The 14,992-nt window shown below is 35.4% G+C and overlaps 1 pseudogene; it reads left to right on the forward strand.

The window, feature by feature from the left end:
- Positions 1-463: 463 nt before the first annotated feature.
- LOC106010200 (beta-citrylglutamate synthase B-like) lies at positions 464-13,559 on the forward strand (annotated as a pseudogene).
- The last annotated feature ends 1,433 nt before the right edge of the window (positions 13,560-14,992 follow it).

Here is a 14,992-nt window from a genome sequence, read left to right on the forward strand (position 1 = left end):
CATAAATATATACACCTCTTTTTCTACAGAGAAAAGGAGAGGGGTAAGGAAAGGTCAAAGGCACTTTTTAATTTTCAGGCTGGCTGTAAGGTCTTTCTGCATGTAAAAGCATCAGTCTTTGGGATATAGCTTTTTGATCCTCAACAAGACTGGTGGGTTATCTCTAAATCAAAGGCATATCGATTTCACTGAGAAAAATCCCAGCCTTCAGGGACCCAGTGGGATTTTCTGTCATTGCTATGTGGAAGGAGAAAGCTCTCTTTGCTCCAAGTGTTTGTTAGCTTATCACAGTCCTCATCATTTATTTGACAAAATTTTATTCAGAAATTTCTATACATCAACTTTAACTTACGTGTTCAAACATAAATGAAACAAACATTTCTTTGTAACAGCTTCTTGTACTAGGAAGTTAGCGATAACATGTAGATAAACATCAACAAAACTATGAAGTAATTTATGAAGGATGTTGTGGCAGAAATTAGAATCTAGGCCATTGGAAGAGGCCAAACCTTTCAGGGGAGCTGGAACTGGGAGGACCAACAGCGTCCAGCTGTGCAATGTACTGGGAGGAGGAAGAGGACCCACAGTTAAGTTCCTCGGGGGCCACAGTTTCCAGTGGAATCATGGTATCTCACCAAATCTCCAGTAATGTTTGTGAAAGCAATGTAAATTTTCTTGACTCCTCCAAAATTTAAAGCCAACAATATAAACTGTACTATCTAATTTGCTACTTTACTGTCATTTTAATTCAATAAGAAAAAACAAAGCATCTCATCCCATTCTTGATACTGATCCAGGTCAAAATTTAAAATTTTTATGACTATCAGTTTTTTTACTACTTAATATAAATCATTACATATAATGATATATATTACATGTACATAATAGAGATATATAATATATATATTTAAAATGATATGTTACATATACATATTAGAGATATATAATATATAATATAATATATATATTTACAACTGAGCTCAAGAAACAGAACATTAGCAATAGTGTTGTTGCCCTTTGAGTTCCTCTCCCCAAATTTATCTTACTCACCAAAAGTAAACATTATAGGCATTTTGTGTTATGTATTTGTCATTCCTTTGTTTTTCTCCCTAAATTTTTATCCTTAAATGGAATATTGGGTTTTTTTTGTTTACAACCCTTGACAAATGTGTATAAAAATTTTCAACTTGCTTCTTTACATTAAATTTCAATCAATATTGTGTTTTTGAGGCTCTGTTAATTTCTGTCACTATACTTCATCCAGTTTCACTGCTCTGTAATAATTTATTATGTGAATTTGCCAAATTGGTTGTATTTATTTTTCCATTAACAGATAGTAATAGTTTTCCTATTTTTAATTGCTATTAGCAATATTACTGTGAACATTCTCTTTCAAACATAAAAATGTTTTCCTTTGTTAGATACCTAGCAGCGAAATTTCTAGCTTAGGGTTAGCTCATTTACAAATTATTAGGCAATATAATTATGTTTTTAAAGAAATTGTAGCAATTCTTATTCCCACTAGCAGGTTCCAAGTTTTCTCCTGTCCCATACTCTTAATGTTTTCAGATTTTTATAGCTTCTTCAAATATATTAAATATAAACTGGTACCTTGGTTTAGTTTAGGTTTGCATTTCTTTGATGATTTGATATGGAGAGCATTTTCTTTTGCTTATGCATCACTCCTATGTCCCCTAGGAAATGCCTGATCATGTCTTTTGCTCTTTCACCTGCATGACATAATGTCATTTCCTTACTGACTTTAAAAAGTTTTTATGGATTCCTCATATAACTGCATTTTTAAACAGTAGTTTTAATTTGAATGGTAATGAACCTATGAATTATTTCTTTAGGGGTTTTTGTTTTTGTTTTCTTTTTGCTTCTTTAATTCCTTAGCAAATCTCTCCTGCACAAGATTAATTTTCTGCTATAATTTAAAATATTTTTCTTTCAGACTGCCTTTAACTTAGAATTGATTTATTTTTGTTGTATTGTGTGAATAAAGATGCTCATATACAATCTTTTGGGTGGATGGCTATTACTGAGCAGTCTGCCTGGGTACCAGAGGCTTCATTCCTACAGGTGCCTGGCTATGAGGCTTCTGTTTTGCTGTCCCATCATTCACCTTGCTACCATTTAATAACAAATACAGAAAGTTTTCCCTTCTTCAACTTATGTGTAAATTTTATGTTAAAACATTTGCTGAGCAGGGTGTGGTGATGCACATGCACACCTGTAATTCCAGCACTAGGGAGGCTGGGAGGATTGCTGGGAGTTCAAGGCCAGCCTGAGCTACATAGTGATTTCAAGGCCAGCCTGAACTGTATAGTGAGATCCTGCCTCAAAGAAAACAAAAACAAAAATAAGAAAAACCCATTTGTTGGTATTATGCTTAGGATTACACAGACATGATCTAAGTTTTATTCAGAAAAAAATGGCAATACTATGACATCTAATAGCATAGATTTTTATTGAATTTCATTTAGTGTACAGACAATCTTCATTTAATGACCAGTTCCACTCCTGCTGCTAAGCTGTTAACTGAATTGGCTGCTAAATGAGGGATCATATACAGTTTGTACATTACAATATTCAGAAGAAAGCAATCATCAAAAGAAACTCCAACTTGATGACTTTGTCTCTATTTGCCTATTACATACAGTACTGTAATGTACAACACAACATAAAACTATAGTATGGTACAGTATAATCAGAAAAAATTACAGTACTATATAAACAAGATATACTGTACAAAAACTGAGGTTCTAGAAACAAGATGAACAGAACTGTAAAAAAAAAAAAAAAAAAAAAAAAAAAAAAGAGCCATAAGTCCAAGCACCATACCTCAGTCATAAGTCCAAACAGTCATTCAACAGATAGGTCATTAAATGAAGCAGGTCCGTATTTCAATAAAATTTTATCATTTGTCTTCCTACAAGTTCTGCATGTCTTTGTTGCCTGTATTTCAGAGTACTTATTTTGGTAGCTATGCAAAGAGGATTTCATAACATTCACATACATGCTTTCATTTTTATTCTTTGGCATTTTAGAGGTTTTTGCTCTTACTACTCTGTCACATTTTCTTTTTAATAAAATGATTGAAATGTAGTTGCCTTCTATATTAATCTTATACTCAGTCAATTTCTTTTTGGTAATTTTTGTAATTTTTAAGTCCTGTGGAATTTCCCTTTGAAACATCTTTTTCATTTTAATATAATACAAGTAGATATTAATAAAACTATAAAAGCACTTCTATGAAAAAATAAAATTTCATAACAAAATAATTAGAGAGTAACAATACACTATGTATCATGATCTTAAAAGAATATATTTTCAATTGCTAATCTATCTCTCAACTCTTCACATCTCTCCCTCATTGTGTCTATTTTGCACACTGTCTTATATTCCTTGCTACCAGGCCCACATTACAGCAATGTACATTTCCAGAAGGCCTTCTCAAACCCACTCATTGTTTAGTAATTTACAAAAACCTAATCCAGCCCATAAAGCATTTCTTTATGAATGGAAATAGTCTCACTCCCTGATGAAAATATTCAATGGCTAAAATCAATATCTTAAGAGATGTATTCAGACATTAAATTAAATTTCACTTAAATTCCTCTAAAATAGTTTCCTAATACATACATGTGATCTTAATTTCCAAGCTGGTATGTTCCTCTCTCATTAAACCAATAATCATCTATTGCCATATTCCTCTCCTTACTCCAGTCTGCCATATGTACATAGTTCTATTTCTAAACACTTTTGTCTTAAGCATAAGATTCTGCCCTCCAAAAGCTTTCCTTACTGTTGAGATATTTTTTTAAATACAGCACAATAAAATCAGATTTTCAACTTGTATTTGAGGTATTTGCCTATGTCTATCCACTTTCCTGATAGTAATTACTCTTTGCATTTTTATTCATTAGAATGGGGTTTGATCTTTTTATGTTTCAGCTATCAACAATAATTTATCAAGTACCTCATATGTTGGACAGTGAGTGTGCAGACAGACCTCTGAAATATTTTGAACATAATACATCTCAAAAAGTAACCTAAAGTCTAGAACTGGGGATGTTGAGGCCAGGAGATTTTGAGTTCAAGGTCATTCTGAGCTGAACAGCAAGTTCAAGGCCAGGCTAGACTACATCATGAGAGTCTGTCTTAAGAGAAAAACAACAAATTCAAAGACCCAATTCAAAAATGGGCATCTGAAATAAACAGACATTTCTCAGAACAAGAAGTAAAAGCAGCAAATAAATATATGAAAAAAATGTTCAACATCACTGGTCATTTGAGAGATTCAGATGAAAACAACACTGAGATTCCACCTCATTCCAGAAAGAATGGCTGCTATCAAGAAATCAACCAATAACAAATGCTGGAGGGGGTGTGGGGAGAAAGGAACCCTTCTCCATTGCTGGTGGGAGGGCAGGTTGGTGCAACCACTGTGGAAATCAGTATGGAGATACCTCAGAGAACTAGGACTAGAGCTCCCAATTGACCTAGCTATTCCCCTGCTGGGTATCTTCCCAAAAGAGTTAAAAGAATCATACCACAGCAATATACGTGCGCCCATGTTTATAGCGGCACAATTTGTAATAAGCTAAAGCTTGGAAACAGCCCAAGTGCCCATCAACTGGAAACTGGGTAAAGAAAATGTAGGGTTTTTTTTTTTAATATAAAATGGAGTACTACTCAGCCATAAAGAACGAGAAACTAGGGGCTGGGATTTAGCTCAGTGGTTTCGCCGCCTGCTGCACAAGCGCAAGGAACCAAGTTCAATCCCCGGTACCCCCCCCCAAAAAAAACCCGAGAAACTAGAGTCATTTATTGCTAAATAGATGCACATTGAGGCCATACTCTTAAGTGAAATAAATAGGACACACATGTGTAAATACCGAATAGTTTCTCTAGTGTGAGAAACTGATAGTGTAAACAAGAGTTAAAATGATTAAAATGAATAATTGATAATTTGAAATAGGAAGAAAAGTCCAAAGGGGTAGGGGTGATGGGAGGGGAAGGGAAAAGGAAAGAAGGGAAAAGAAAAATTATAGGAAAAGAAAAAAAAATGGAAATGAAGTCTATGTAAATAGGGAAGGGTGGAGGGGGTGAAGAGCACACAGGTAATGGGGAAAAAATAAGAACCAAGATATATCATGTACAGGTACAAGCACCCAGTGACAAATATAAACATATTGTATACCTAAAATGTACCAATAAAAGAACTTAAGAATGAAAAAAAGAAAGAAAAAAACAACAAAACTCTAATGGTTAACTTAAAACATAATTGCTGTTTAATCAGTATATCTTTATTAATTTTCTTTAATTTCTAATTTCTAATATGCAACAGTATTGAACATTATAATTTAATGCCAACATTTATTTAATTAAAGTCAATCAGTATAGTTTTTTGAAAAAATGAAAAGTTTTCCTGATGGTAAAGTGAATTATATTTTTTCTTTTATAACTTGGAAAGGTTTGGTACATATGATTATCTATGGAAACAAATATTACATGGCCTAATATAATTTAGAATATTAATGTATGTTTTGTCTGGATTGCCTATTCTCTTAAAGTAAACTGTCTTGTCTCAAATCAATTTAGCACAATTAAGAATAAATTATCATGACTTTGATTGGCGTTAACACTGAGTGGGCTACGCCAACACTTCATTATGAGTATGTTTTGTGGATTTTCTTTTCTCAAGCTTTATCAATAAGAATGTAAGCCAGCAATTGTCAAACACCATATCTTTTACCAAGAATATTTTAACTTGACAATTTTCAAAGAATTATTTATAAAGTATAATATCTTCAAGTCAACTGTTTATTCAATAATCAGTTAATTAGCTTCCAACCATCTCCTTAATGTCTGTAGTATTTCTAATTTCCCCTATACCTTAACCCTTTTGAACTTAAGAAAGGATGGAATGCTAACATGCATGCTACAAAACTTATCAGAATAAGTGCCTTAAATGAAAAAAAATTGTAAACTCAAATATAAAAGTAACAAACAAACAAATATATAAACACACATATAAAATTCAATGTGGCTAATATTTAGAAAAATTTTAAAATATCCAACTTCTATCCATTTTATTTTGGGAAAGTACAGTAGTGAATGCTCAGAATGTGTGTTTCCAATTATAGGAAATAAGGATGTACATAGCTAATTAAGCTCTATATAAATACCCTTACAAGTACTGAAAACTTACAACTCATTAAGTTTAGATTTTCTTAATAGCTTCCTATAAGCTAAATTAGTTCCTTCAAGAATGTAATGACTCTATTCCATCATGTTTTTAGCCAGTGATATAATCTCTCTTACTATGATGGATGGTGATTATTTCCTGCTATTATCCTCACAGCCTTTAAAAAACAACCTATCTAAAAAAGATATGAAAACTGTGATAAAGCCCTATGGAGAAAAGGTGCTGGAAATAAACAGAATAGTTGCTTAACTGAAATGTTAGAGAATTTAATATTCCAATATGCCTTAAGAAAGTTCAAGTGAGGCAACAGTGTATGTGGGATTTCCCACAGTTCTTTATCTGTAGGACCTTTCATTTTTCAACTTTCTCATAGAACTAAACAGATAAATATTTTCATAATGAAATTATTACAAGGTTTTGATATATAAAGATTACATTTGAATTTCAATTCTTCCCAGTTCTGTCTGTCTCAGTGAATGTTTTCCATCTTGATGTCATCATATGCAAACAGGAAATTATAGCACCCTAATAGGATCATTTTTTAAATAAACAAGCTAATTCAATTCATTCAATTTAACAAACAATAACTTATGCCCTAGTAAGTGACCAGCACTGGTTAGGAGCTGGAGATAATGAGATTAATAGAATATAACCCCTAATCTCAAGAAATTTAGTATTTTAAAATTCCTTGTCTATTTGTTGTTAGGGAAATGTTTTTCCAACCATATTCTTCTTTCATTCTCATTTTCTACATTCTTCTTTTTTCCCCCTTTCCCCTGGCTGCTGGTTCCAAACTATTACAGTCCAAACCAGAATAGGTTAGCCCTCCATTTCCCCAAACCAACTGTCCTTCAACACCAAAATCACTACAAGACAAACCAAAGGTGTGAGAGTCTGGATATCTACACTTACAGATATAGTCACGTGTCCCTAACATCAGGATAGCTCTAAAAAAATGTGTACAAAATAGCTTGTACCCAAATTAAAGATTTTCTCTGGCAAGTAAGTTTCCTGGTCAGCTTATCTAGAGTTTTCAAACAGTCTTCTGGTTCCTTTATCACATTGGAACTAGCACACTCAACATTCACTCTCTCATTAATGCAGTGAGTAATTATTTCTTTTTTTTTTTTAGTTCTTTTATTGGTACATTTTAGGTATACAATTCATTTGCATTTATCATTGAGTGTTTGTACCTGTACATGATATATCTTGATTCTTATTTTTTCCCCATTACATGTGTGCCCTTCATCCCCTCCACCCTTCCCTATTTACATAGATTTTTTTCCATTTTTTTCTTTTCTCATAGCTTTTCCTTTCCCTCTTTTCCTTTCCCCTTCCCCTCCCATCACCCCTACCCCTTTGCACCTTTTTTCCTATTTCAAATTGTCAATTATTCATTTTAATCATTTTAACCCTTGTTTACACTATCAGTTTCTCACACTAGAGAAACTATTAGGTATTTATACATGTGTGTCCTATTTATTTCACTTAAGAGTATGGCCTCAATATGCACCCACTTAGCTATAAATGACTCCAGTTTTTCATTCTTTATGGCTGAGTAGTACTCCATTTTATTAAAAAAAAAACACACACACACATTTTCTTTATCCAGTTTCCAGTTGATGGGCACTTGGGCTGTTTCCAAGCTTTAGCTATTACAAACTGTGCCACTATGAACCTGAGTGCACATATATCACTGTGGTATGATTCTTCTAATTCTTTTGGGAAGATATCCAGCAGGGGAAGAGCTGGGTCAAATGGGACCTCTAGTCCTAGTTCTTTGAGGCATCTCCATACTGATTTCCACAGTGGTTGCACCAACCTGCTCTCCCACCAACAATGAAGAAGGGTTCCTTTCTCCCCACAACCCCACCAGCATTTGTTTTGTTGATTTCTTGATAGCAGCCATTCTGTCTGGGGTGAGGTGAAATCTCAGTGTTGCTTTCATCTGCATCTCTTGAATGACGAGTGATGTTGAACCTTTTTTCATATATTTGTTTGCTGCTTTTACTTCGTCTGAGAAATGTCTGTTCATTTGAGATGCCCATTTTTGAATTGGGTCTTTGAATTTGGGGGTCTGATTTTTTTCAGTTCTTTATATATTCTAGATAGCAGTTCTTTGTCTGAGGCACAGCTGCTAAAATTTTTTTCCATTATTGTAGGTTGTCTGTTAGCTCTGTGGGTGGTTTCTTTTGCAGTGCAGAAGCTTTTTAATAAGATGAGATCCCAGTTGTTGATTCTTTCTGCTAGTTCCAGTGCTGCTGAAGTTTTGCCCATGAAGTCTGTTCCTATGCCAATGTCTTCAAGAGTTCTACCTAACTTATCTTCCAGCAAGTTTAGTGTTTCTGTCTTAATGTTTATATCTTTAATCCACTTCAATCTTAGTTTAATGCATGGTGATAGATATGAGTCTAGTTTTAATCTTTGGCAGGTTGAAATCCAGTTTTTCCAGCACCATTTATTAAAGAGGCTATCTTTCCTCCAATGATGGTGGTTGGATCCTTTGTCAAAGATGAGGTGGCTGAGCATGTCTGAGATTGTTTCTGTATCTTCTAATCTATTCCACTGATCCTCAGGTCTGTTCCTTTGCCAATACCATGCTGATTTTGTCACAGTAGCTTTGTAGTATAGTTTCAAGTTGGGGATTGTAATACCCCCAGCCATGTCTCTGTTGCTTAGAATTGCTTTAGCTATTCTAGGTCTCTTAGGGTTCCAAATGAATTTTTGGATTGTTTTCTCTAGTTCTGTGAAGTATATTGTTGGAATTTCAATTGGCATTGCATTGAATCTATATAGTAGTTTTAGAAGTATGGCCATTTTCACTATATTGCTTCTTCCTACCCAGGAACAAGGGATGTTTTTCCATTTTCTTGTATCCTCTTTGATCTCTTTTTTCAGAGTGCTTTAGTTTTCAGTGAGAGGTCTTTTGCTTCCTTTGTTAGATTGATTCCTAAATATTTCTTTTTGGGGGGATGCTATTGTAAAAGGAATTGATTCCCTAATTTCTCTCTCAGTGAGTCTGTTATTTGTGTACAAGAAGGCTATTGTTTTTTGAGTGTTGACCTTGTATCCAGCTACTCTACTGAATCTGTCAATTAAGTCAAGAAGTCTTCTGGTGGAGTTTTTTGGGTCTTCTATGTAAAGTATCATATCATCAGCAAATAATGACAGTTTAACTTCTTCTTTTCCTATCTTTATTCCTTTTATTTCTTTCTCTTTTCTAATTGCTGTGGCTAATGTTTCCAGAACTATATTGAACAGGAGTGGTGATTGTGGGCATCCTTCCTTGTCTTGTTCCTGATTTTAGCTTGAAAGTTTTCAGTTTTTGACCATTTAGTATGATGTTGGCTTTTGTTTTTTCATAGATAGCCTTAATCAGGTTAAGATAAAGACCTTCTATTTCAATTTTCTGTAGGATTTTTATCACAAACGGATGCTGGATTTTGTCGAGTGACTTTTCTGCATCTATTGAGATGATCGTATGGTTTTTGTCCTCGACTCTGTTAATATGGTGTATTACATTTATTGATTTATGAATGTTGAACCATCTTTGCATCCCTGGGGTAAATCCGACTTGGTCAGGGTGTATGATCTTCTTGATGACCCTCTGTATTCTGTTTGCCAGTATCTTGTTGAGGATATTTGCATCTATGTTCATTAGGGAGATTGGCCTGTAGTTCTCTTTTTGGATTGGGTCTTTCCCTGGTTTTGGAATTCGCAAGAGTAATTATTTCTGAATTGGTTCGACCACCTTGGTCTAGTAGTAAATTCAACATTATAGTCAGAGCCAAACTTTTCTTTTAAATATCATATACAAACATTTTATCCTGGCAGTGCTATCTTGATGGCTGTGGTGATATATGTCTGTGCTTAGTTGGTCTTCAATCCAGGTCATTAGAAGTTTTTCCATGTCTGAAATAGGCCCTGCTCCAATTTCTGTTAGTTTTATTGCCTTCAGTGAAGCAACTCCTTCGATAGCTCCCATCACTTTGCTCTTGTTTTTTAGGATCATAACAATGGTAGAAAGGAGCATGCCTGGCTGGCAAGTGACACCCATCACCACTTCTCTTTCCTTGTGGTCCTCAATCACATTTAGTTATGTTTCCAGATCTATTATACAATGTGGCTCCTATTGGCAACACAGAAGTGGCTTCTATATGCTTTGGGGCCATGATGAACAAAATAGCGTGAGATTAAATCAAGCTCAAGAGCAATGATACAATCAAGAAATGCAGTAGGGAGAAGAGGTATGAGGCCACTGCTGGTGTAACAATACATGCTGTCCTATAGAAATTTTTAAATTTGTTTTATTTTGTTTGAGACAGGGGTTTGCTAGTCCAATCTGGTCATGAACTAGCAGTCCTCCCGCCTCAGACTCCTAAGTACTGGGATTACAGGCATACACCACCATGCCTAGCCTTTAACAATATTTTTTTTATAACTAGAAGAAGTACTTCCTAAAATAAAGACAAAAAGTACACTTTAGTAGGTACATGAACCAGTAATACAGTCATCTATCATTAATATCAATTAGTATATATCATACATAATTATACAAGTGGCACCACAGTATGTTTGTTATACTAGCATCACCTCAAATATGTGCATAAGGCATTTCATTGGGACATATGATAGTTATGATATCACCAGGAAATAGGAAACAGGAATTTTTCAGTTCCATCATCATTTTAAAGGACAACTATAGTATGTTTATGGAGTTCATCACTGGCGAAAACATTCTTAAGTAGCATATGACTGTACAAAAGATTATAAAATCTTTGAAATTAGTGAGATTTCTTGAACAAACACCAGATCATATTCTTAATAGTCCTCTCAACAAACCTTCTCAGAGTAAAGAAGCTGAAATATGCATTTTCCTAAAGACCTTGTAGTCATCAGAGGGCTGGTGGTTGCTATAATTATGATGTTATGACCTATAAGGATGATATATAATTGATTTGAATACTCTCATTTTTCATTACATAATATTAAATCTTTTAAGATTAATAATATGCATGCTTTTGCACTTTTGTTTACTGCAGTTCACAGATAGTGTGTAGCTTTGGGGTTTGGTTCTGGTTTATTTTTTTGTTTTGTTTTGTTTTTACAAATTGCAGGTTTAATGAGTCCTATACCAAGCAAACATACTGATGTCATTTTTGCAATAGCATGGGCTCATTTCTTACCTTTGTGTCACACTTTTGTAATTCTCACAGTATTTCAGACTTCTTAATATAACTTTTACAGTGATCTGTGATCTCTGGTGTTACTATTTTCATTGTTTATGGATACCTCAAACTGTGCCCATGTACGATAGTGAATTTATGCTACTCAACTATTGACTGTTCACCTATCTCTCTCCCTCTCTGTAGGTTTCCCTAATCCTTGATGAGCAAAATACTGAAGTTAGGCCAATTAATAACCCTGCAAAGGCCTCTGAAAGTTCAAGTGAAAAGAAGAGTTTCACATCTCCCACCTTAAATCAAAAGCTAGGAATAATTAGGCCTTCTGAGGAAGACAGGTCCACAATGGAGGCCCACTGAAAACTAGGCCCCTTATGCCAAGTTGTTTCGGCAAAGCAAAAGTTTATGAAGGCAATTAGTCATGCTACTCCAGCAAACACACAAAGGTTGAGAAAGTAAAACTTTATTGCAGATATGGAATGGTCTGGACAGAAGATCAAACCAGGGACAAGCTTTCCTTAAAGCAAAATCTAATCAGGAGAAAAGATCTAACTTTTTTTTTTTCAATTCTAGGAAGACTTAGAGAGGAGAGGTAGCTGCAGAAGAAAAGTTGGAATAAAGCACAGGTTGGTTCAGGAGATTTAAGGAAAAAAGTCATCTCTGTAAAATCAAAGCACAAGTGAGCAGCAAGAAGTTGCAGCAAGTTATATGATTGATAAAGGTGATCACACTGCACAACATATTTTCAAAAGTCTTATATTAAAAGAAGATACCATCTAGGACATTCATAGCTGAAGAGAAGTCAGTGTCTTGTTGCAAAGCTTCAAAGGACAGATTGACTCCCTTACAGAGTTTTTGCTTGGTTTTGTATGTGAGAAAAGAACAGAAGTTTGAACCAGTAAGTTCGAATTTACAGACTGGAAAATATAAATAAATTGTGGAGAAATAATCCAAAGTAGAATTCTACATTCCCTGAAGAATTTAAAAATTAGACAATTCCAGAGAATCCTTCATGACACTTTCTTGAATTCTGAAAGATTTTTCAGAGAAGAAATACACACACCCAGTCAGAATATAAACTCACAATTTCTGAAAATATGTTATTGATATGATGTAAACACCTGCAATGAGGGGTCTACCCTGTTTCTTCATATATCTAACTTGGTGCTCTAGGCTCCATTAGACTGGTGAAACTAACCAAGCACCACACATAAATAAGATATTGATAGCTTCCTTTATTCCTCACCTTTACATCTTACTTGAATGCCAAGTCTCTTGTTAACGGAATCTACCAGGAATACAGCAGGCACCTAACTATGAGAACAATTGCTAGGGCTTACTTCCTTTGACAGAGGGGAGAGAAAAGAAAAGGTAATAAAGGTCATGAATAAATTCATTCTGTGTATAGATATGATTTAGAATGTAGATATGATTGCGAATCAGGACAATTCTCATATATTATCATGTACTTTTTGTGATAATTGTTGTTCTACCCAACAAAACAGCATAGTTGTTTTCTGTAATCCTAGAACTCTAGAAAGCAAAGGCAGGACAATTTCAAGTTCAAGCCCAGCCTGGACAACTTAATGATTTAGGTGGTGTGGGGATGATGTGCTCGCTAAGTGAACAAGGGAAGCAGCTAGCTGTCCAGGTGTCCAATATCCTCAGAATGGATGGATGTGTGTGGCACTGCCCTGTTGATGAAAGATGACAGCTCCTTCTGTGTCTGTGAGGCCAATGCAAATGTAGGTTTCATCGCCTTTGATAAGGCTAGTAATCTAGATGTAGCTGGTAGCAGAGCAGAGTATGCCGCCTTCCTTCTGCCCTCTGGCCGGGTCATCCAGCATTATGCCCCTGCTCTCCGTGGTGTCCATGGCCAGTGAGACTAGTGAGCTGGTGCTGGGTCGCCCTGCCAGCACTGCTGATGACGACATGAGTGCAAGTTCCAGCTCTGTGGACAGCAACCCTGAAAGCATGGAGGGAGAGCTATGCACCAAGCTCCTGGGGCGGGGGGGGGGGGGGGCTGTTCAACGTGAACCAGCTGCTTGCCAATGAGATCAAACTCCTGGTGAGTGACCGCCAGTCAGTAATTAACTAACAAAAACCTTTGTAAAATTTTCTTTTCAGTTCTTTTTTTTTTCTTTTCCTTTTTAACCAACTTGCAATGCTGTTCAAGGAAGAAGCTTAGGAGGATGAGAGAAAATTGGTAGGGTTAGTTAGAGAAGAAGGGGGAATAAATGTTACTCTGCTAGTAGCATACTGACTTTCATTACAGTTGCTACAGAGAGGCAGAAGGAGTGATAAAAAACAAAGTCAAGCTCTCATAGTTAACTTTTAAATTACTGCAAAATTTGTGCGCTCTCAGGCCATGCCATGAGGAAAGTGAACATTTTGCTCATCGTCCCTTGCTTTTGTTTTTATATGAAAAATGTTTGGGTACAAATACCTGATAGCATAACTTTACATTGTATTGTGAGATCTATGAAGAGTGGGGAAAACATCTACCTAAATTACAGAAACTTTGATAAATCTGAAAATTCTGACACTTCACTGTTAGCAGCTTTAGTTCATAGTAGTTTATGAAATCTCAAAGGTCTCTTATTGGGATTGCTCATTTTTGTGTTTTGTCTTTGTTTTTTCTCTTAATTTGGGTGAGAGAAAAGTGAATATAACCCAATAAAGGCTTTTTAATGACAAAATTGGCATGTTTTCATGATGAAAAGAAATGAACAGCATTGCAATGTCTGGTGTACAAAATGAAGTAGATAAAGTTACTCTAGTTTGCAATATGTGCATTAACTCATGTGTTAGTGCTTTAGCCTTTCTTGAAAGATATATGGTCTGTTAATGTTGCTTTTTTTAATACATGCTAGTCTAACTTTCCCTACTCTATGCCTGCATCTTTAACAATGGTCAAAGTGAGAAAAATGTGACAACATGCTGTTTGTTAACAACACGCTGACTTGAAACATGTACATTTAAAGCCTTTTCTTTTTTCTTTTGGTGGTTGGACATTTAAAGAATAAGGACAAGGAAACATTTTTAGGGGGCTGTAGGGAACAGGGAAAGGGGACCTTACTAGAACCTCTGTAGTAAGCCCTAGTCTCCTGCGAGCCACAGCAGCACAAGGCAAATTACAGGAAAGGGAGAAAAATGAGACTGAGCAGAAGCTGAGCTTTGGGTCTGATCAATGCTGCTCTGGGCGGCAAAGACGAAAGCCCCCAGCTTACCGCACCTTTCGTTCAGTACATCAGGAGAAACAAATGTAACAAATAACTCAGGACAGAGAGTTCAGTACATCCTCGTAAACAAGATATAACAAACAACTTGCAGAGAGTTCAATACATAGTAGTAAACAAGATGTAACAAGCCAAGAACAATGAGGAACTGAGTAGATGTTTGTTGCTCCCAGGATGTTTCTTGTCCTGGAGAATCACAGCATCACCGTATCATTGAGGTCTCAGTTGTGACCGGAGGCCAAAATGGAATTATGTCTTGGAATGCCATAGCTGGGCTGTAGGCAGGAGAACTAGGCTAAACAACTGATTTTTCCCTAAAATTATGCAACATTGCTCCCAAAAGGGGACAAGTCAAG

Source organism: Heterocephalus glaber, unplaced genomic scaffold (genome assembly GCF_053883595.1).
Source record: "Heterocephalus glaber isolate CG9 unplaced genomic scaffold, H.glaber_assembly_v1.0 deba00001472, whole genome shotgun sequence".
NCBI classification, from domain to species: domain Eukaryota; kingdom Metazoa; phylum Chordata; class Mammalia; order Rodentia; family Bathyergidae; genus Heterocephalus; species Heterocephalus glaber.